Below are 7,012 nucleotides of genomic sequence, written 5' to 3' on the forward strand. Positions count from 1 at the left end.
AACAGGGAGTACAGGAGGGGGCTGAGCACGCACCCTTGAGGGGCCCCTGTGTTGAGGATCAGAGTGGCGGATGTGTTACCACCTGGGGGCGGCCCATCAGGAAGTCCAGGATCCAGTTGCAGAGGGAGGTGTTTAGTCCCTGGGTCCTTAGCTTATTGATGCGCTTTGAGGGCGCTATGGTGTTGAACGCTGAGCTGTAGTCAATGAATAGCATTCTCACATAGGTGTTCCTTTTGTCCAGGTGGGAAAGGGCAGTGTGGAGTGCAATAGAGACGGCATCATCTGGGAATCTGTTTGGGCGGTATGCAAATTGGAGTGGGTCTAGGGTTTCTGGGATGATGGTGTTGATGTGAGCCATGACCAGCCTTTAAATGCACTTCATGGCTACAGACGGGAGTGCTACGGGTCGGTAGTCATTTAGGCAGGTTACCTTAATGTTTTTGGGCACAGGCACTATGGTGGTCTGCTTAAAACGTGTTGGTATTACAAACTCGGACAGGGAGAGGTTGAAAATGTCAGTGAAGACACTTGCTAGTTGGTCAGGGCATGCTTGCAGTACACGTCCTGGTGATCCGTCTGGCCCTGCGGCCTTGTGAATGTTGACCTGTCTAAAGGTCTTACTCACATCGGCTGCAGAGAGCGTGATCACACAGTCTTCTGGTACAGATGGTGCTCTCATGCATGTTTCAGTGTTATTTGCCTCGAAGCAAGCATAGAATTAGTTTAGGTTATGTTACTGGGCAGCTTTCGGTTGTGCTTCCCTTTGTAGTCTGTAATGGTTTGCAGGCCCTGCCAGATCCGAATGACTCGATTTTGTCCTGTATTGACGCTTTACCTGTTTGATGGTTCGTCGGAGAGCATTGCGGGATTTCTTATAAGCTTCCGGGTTAGAGTCCCGCTCCTTGAAAGCGGCAGCTCTAGCCTTTAGCTCAGTGCGGATGCTGCCTGTAATCCATGGCTTCTGTTTGGGGTATGTACGAATGGTTACTGTGGGGACGACATCATCGATGCACTTATTGATGAAGCCAATGACATGTGATGTACTCCTCAATGCCGTTGGATGATTCCAGTTAGATATTCCAGTCTGTGCTAACAAAACAGTCCTGTAGCTTAGCATCTGCTTCATCTGACCACTTTTTTATTGATCTTGTCACTGGTGCTTCCTGCTTTAATTTTTGCTTGTAAGCAGGAATCAGGAGGATGGAATTGTGGTCAGATTTGCCAAATGGAGGGCGAGGGAGAGCTTTGTATGCATATCTGTCTAAAGTTCTTTTCCCTCTGGTTGCACATTTAACATGTTGATAGAAATTTGAGAAATTTGAGAAAACTGATTTAATTTTCCCTGCATTTAAGTCCCCGGCTACTAGGAGCGCCGCCTCTGGGTGAGCGTTTTCTTGTTTGCTTATGGCAGAATACAGCTCATTCAATGCCATCTTAGTGCCAGCCTCTGACTGCGGTGGTATGTAAACAGCTACAAAGAATATAGATGAAAATGCTCTCGGGAGGTAGTGTGGTCTGCAGCTTATCATGAGAAACTCTACCTCAGGCGAGCATTAGCTCGAGACTTCCTTAGATATCATGCACCAGCTGTTGTTTACAAGAATACATAGACCGCCGCCCCTTGTCTTACCAGACGCTGATGTTCTATCCTGTCGGCACATCGCATAACCAGCCAGCTGTATGTTGATATTGTCGTCGTTCAGCCTCGACTCCGTGAAGCATAAGATGTTACAGTTTTAAATGTCCTGTTGGTCGTTTAATCTTCCCAGTAACTCATCCATTTTATTGTCCTAAGATTATATGTTTGCTAGCAGAATTGGGGGTTTATTCGATCGCCTCCGACTTCTCAGAAAAAATAAGCAGCAGACAAAAAAACGGTTTGCCTTCTGTGTTAGTGTTTGAAGCTTTTGGAGGTTAGACAAAACTCATGCTATGATGCTAGGTGGTCAAGTGAAGACTGGTTGAGCCTTGGACAAAAACAAATGTTGCTATTTGCATTACCAGTTTTATCGCTCCATTCAAGAACACACTATACGCCAGGTATGGAGGTTGCATTATCAGTTTCACACCGTTTTCTTCAGATACATCTTACTAGATTTTATCATGTAACACTTTGAGATAATTCAGTAAAAACAATACTATAAGCGGACACATTTTGTTCATATTACTGCGCAGCAAGCACATTAATAACTAGTAGTAGGAACCAATAGAACTTGATGAGCAAGGTATGTCGCAATATCCTTTAATCCTTCCTCTTAGCAAACACTATGTTTAGCAAACACTATGTCAAACACTATGTCAAACCAACCCAAAATAACTAACTTTAACTAAGCCTATGACAACCTTATTACCACCATTACTACAACACCCATTAGCTAGGCATACTGCCGTCATTACCACTAATACTACTATTTCACAACAATGAATACTTCAACACTAGCAAGCACACACATTTACCATAATAAATATAGTGTTTGCTAAGAGGAATGATAAAACGATATTGCAATATACCTGTCACGTCCTGGCCAGTATAAGGTTAATTGTTTTTGTAGTTTGGTCAGGACGTGGCAGAGGGTATTTGTTTTATGTGGTTCGGGGTGGTGTGTTTGTGTAAAGGGTGTTTGATTTAGTATTTCCGGGTTTTTGGTTGATGGTCTATGTGTTTGTATTCTATGGTTAGTCTGGTGTGTGTGTTTCTATGTTTGGTTAATTGGGGTTGGGACTCTCAGTTGAAGGCAGGTGTTGTCTATCTGCCTTTGATTGAGAGTCCCATATATTAGGGTGTGTTTGTGTGTGTGATTTGTGGGTGATTGTTCTGTGTTGAGCTTTGCTTTGCAGACTGTCAGTTTATCGTTCGTTTTCTTGTTTGTTGTTTTTGTATTCGTGTTGATTTAATTAAATGTTCAAAATGAACAACTGCACACCTGCTGCGTATTGGTCTACCTTTTCCGATGACGATTTCGCATTATCGTCAGAAGACGAAGATACTTGTGACAATACCCTTGCACATCGAATTATATTGGTTCCTACTACTAGTTATTAGTGTGCTTGCTGTTCTTACTGAATTATCCCAAACATTGACTTGATTAAGTCCAGTAAGTTGTATCTGAATTAAACAGTGTGAAACTGGTAATGCAACCACCATTCCTGGCCTATAGTGTCTTCTTGAATGTTGTTCAACTGGTATTGTGATGTCCATACCTGGTCAAGATTGTGTTCATGCCTGGAACTGTGAAACTACTAATGCAGACGCTCGCGAGCAGTGTGGGTGCAATGATTGAATAAAATGTATGTGTCAATTTATTTTGCAACGCTAACATGCTGACCAGACCGCTCACGCGCCATCGTGCGCATGTTGATTTTGTCAAACCCATACCAGACGCAATCAGGACACGCAGATTGAAATATCAAAACGAACTCTGAACCAACTTTTCGATTTTCCATGATGGGTTCTGTCAGTTCCCTTGCTAACGTTTGCTAAACCAAAGCTAGTTTGACACAATTGCAGCTACAGCTAGTAATAGCCAATGTTTGTAAGAAAGTATTCCACATAGCAGGACATCTAGCAAACGTCATTCATTGTATGCACAGGTTGCGTTGGACAAAATTGATGATGGCAGTCTGACTATCAGGGCTAGAGGGAGAGCCAGGGGGCAGAGGCAGGTGCATAGAGACAGAAATGAGGAGAGGCTTTTTGCTCTCCGTGATAGAATGGCTGCCACACAGGTTTGTATTATGTTGAAAATGCCTATATATTTAACAAAAATAAAGGGGGAAAAAATGTAATAGTTGATGTATGAGACTAGAAAGCATACAGCGTTTCTAGTTTCACAATGTCTTCATATAATTTATATCAGCCATGGTTGGCCTATGCAAAACTCTCTACATGACATCCACATTATTTACTTAATCTTCTTAGTTCCTGAAGGAACTATCCACATTATTCCTAACAACACATTTTGGTTTGCTGAGGCTAATCTCGGCACCCAGAACCAAATGTTTAGAATACCAAGAGGCCCAATCCTCCTGCATTGGAGCATACAATTGCCATTGTATGAAATTACACTTGTTGTTGTATATTGATCCACTAGGTTTACTGTTAAATTTGATGACAATATTTGGCTGTTGAAAGTCAGTCAGTAATGTGGATATAATGGAGAGAGTTTTGCATAGGTCAACCATGGCTGATATAAATAATATGGAGATAGTGAAACTAGAAAAGGATATTTCCTGCTCACACAATGGGAAATAAATATGCTATTGGTGTGCTAATATGTTGCATTTTATCCATCCAAGCACATAGCAGTAGGCTATCGCGGCTTTTTCATGGCTAATGTCTAAATCGACAGGTGGGCTAAATCAACAGGTTAGCCAGGCTAAACAGGTATTTCTTCTCTCAAGTGTTCCCGCCAAGCTGTGTAAAAAAAAAATTGCCTGTGGTATTTTGGTCGTCATTCTGACCGTCACATTGGTCAGAAGGCTGCGACTAGTTGAGAACTTCTCTGCATCCATACACAGAGCTATAGATGCAAGGACTGTCCACACCTATGTTTTTGAGATTTAAAAAACAATACCTGTTAAAGTAAATATTTTTCTCTGAAAAAAATGTAGCATACATTATAGCTCAGTGTTTATTATTTATTTCATACAGTCATCTTTATCAAGGGTGCTAATACATTTCAGATGTGACTGTATTTTATGTGGATCCCAGTAAGAGTGGCTACTGCATGTGCAGCAGCTAATGGGGATCCTAGTAAACTAAACTAAATCATAACACTTCAAGACTAGCAAGCATACATATTTTCTTTAGGAAATGTCATTTTTTTAGTTTCACTATCTTCATATTATTTATATCAGCCATGGTTGGCCTATGGAAAACTCTCTCCATGATATTCACATTATTAACTTAATCCTCTTCATTCCTGGGGGAACATGGGGCCTGATATCCACATTATAATGGCATAACGACTGTTCACATTGACATGTGGCTAATTTCAGCACCCAGAATCACATGTTTAGAATAACCAGTGGTGGAAAAAGTACCTAGTTGTCATACTTGAGTCAAAGTAAAGATATCTTAATAGAAAATGAATAGTAAAGAAAAAGTCACTCAGTAAAATGCTACTCGAGTAAAAGGTTAAATGTATTTGGTTTGAAATATACATAACTATTAAAAGTAAATGTAATTGCTAAAATATACTTAAGTATCAAAAGCAAAAGTACAAGTATAAATGATTTCAAATTCCTTATATAAAGCAAACCAGACAGCATAATTTTCTTGTTTTTTTAATTTACGGACATCATTTACAAACGAAGCATGCGTTTAGTGTGTCCGCCATATCAGAGGCAGTATGGGATGAACAGGGATCTTCTCTTGATAAGTGTGTGAATTAGACAATTTTTCTGTCCTGCTAAGCATTCAAACTGTAAGCTGTACTTTTGGGTGTCAGGGAAAATGTATGGAGTAAAAGTACATAATTTTCCTTAGGAATGTAGTGAAGTAAAAGTACAAGTTGTCAAAAATATATCAAGAGTAAAGTAAAGTACAGATACCCAAAAAACAACTAAGTAAAAAATACTTGAGAGTATTACTTAAGTACTTTACACCACTGAGAATAGCAAGAGGCCCAATCCCCCTGCATTGGAGCATACAATTGCCATTGTATGAAATTACACTTGTTGTATATTGATCCACTAGGTTTACTGTTAAAGTTGATGACAATATTTGGCTGTTGATAGTCACTAATGTGGATATAATGGAGAGAGTTTTGCATAGGTCAACCATGGCTGATATAAATAATATGAAGATAGTGACACTAGAAAAGGATATTTCCTGCTCACACAATGGGAAATAAATATGCTATTGGTGAGCTAATATGTTGCATTTTATCCATCCAAGCACATAGCAGTAGGCTATCGTGGCTTTTTCATGGCTAATGTCTAAATCGACAGGTGGGCTAAATCAACAGGTTAGCCAGGCTAAACAGGTATTTCTTCTCTCAAGTGTTCCCGCCAAACTGTGTAAAAAAAATTGCCTGTGCTATTTTGGTCGTCATTCTGACCGTCACATTGGTCAGAAGGCAGCGACTAGTTGAGAACTTCTCTGCATCCATACACAGAGCAAGGACTGGCCACACCTATCTTTTTGAGATTTAAAAAACAATACCTGTTCAAGTAAATATTTGTCTCTGAAAAAAATGTAGCATACATTATAGCTCAGTGTTTATTATTTATTTCATACAGTCATCTTTATCAAGGGTGCTAATACATTTCAGATGTGACTGTATTTTATGTGGATCCCAGTAAGAGTGGCTACTGCATGTGCAGCAGCTAATGGGGATCCTAGTAAACTAAACTAAATCATAACACTTCAAGACTAGCAAGCATACATATTTTCTTTAGGAAATGTCATTTTTTTAGTTTCACTATCTTCATATTATTTATATCAGCCATGGTTGGCCTATGGAAAACTCTCTCCATGATATTCACATTATTAACTTAATCCTCTTCATTCCTGGGGGAACATGGGGCCTGATATCCACATTATAATGGCATAACGACTGTTCGCATTGACATGTGGCTAATTTCAGCACCCAGAATCACATGTTTAGAATAACCAGTGGTGGAAAAAGTACCTAGTTGTCATACTTGAGTCAAAGTAAAGATATCTTAATAGAAAATGAATAGTAAAGAAAAAGTCACTCAGTAAAATGCTACTCGAGTAAAAGGTTAAATGTATTTGGTTTGAAATATACATAACTATTAAAAGTAAATGTAATTGCTAAAATATACTTAAGTATCAAAAGCAAAAGTACAAGTATAAATGATTTCAAATTCCTTATATAAAGCAAACCAGACAGCATAATTTTCTTGTTTTTTTAATTTACGGACATCATTTACAAACGAAGCATGCGTTTAGTGTGTCCGCCATATCAGAGGCAGTATGGGATGAACAGGGATCTTCTCTTGATAAGTGTGTGAATTAGACAATTTTCCTGTCCTGCTAAGCATT

Source organism: Salmo salar, chromosome 09 (genome assembly GCF_965601325.2).
Source record: "Salmo salar chromosome 09, fSalSal1, whole genome shotgun sequence".
In the NCBI taxonomy this organism is placed as follows: Eukaryota; Metazoa; Chordata; class Actinopteri; order Salmoniformes; family Salmonidae; genus Salmo; species Salmo salar.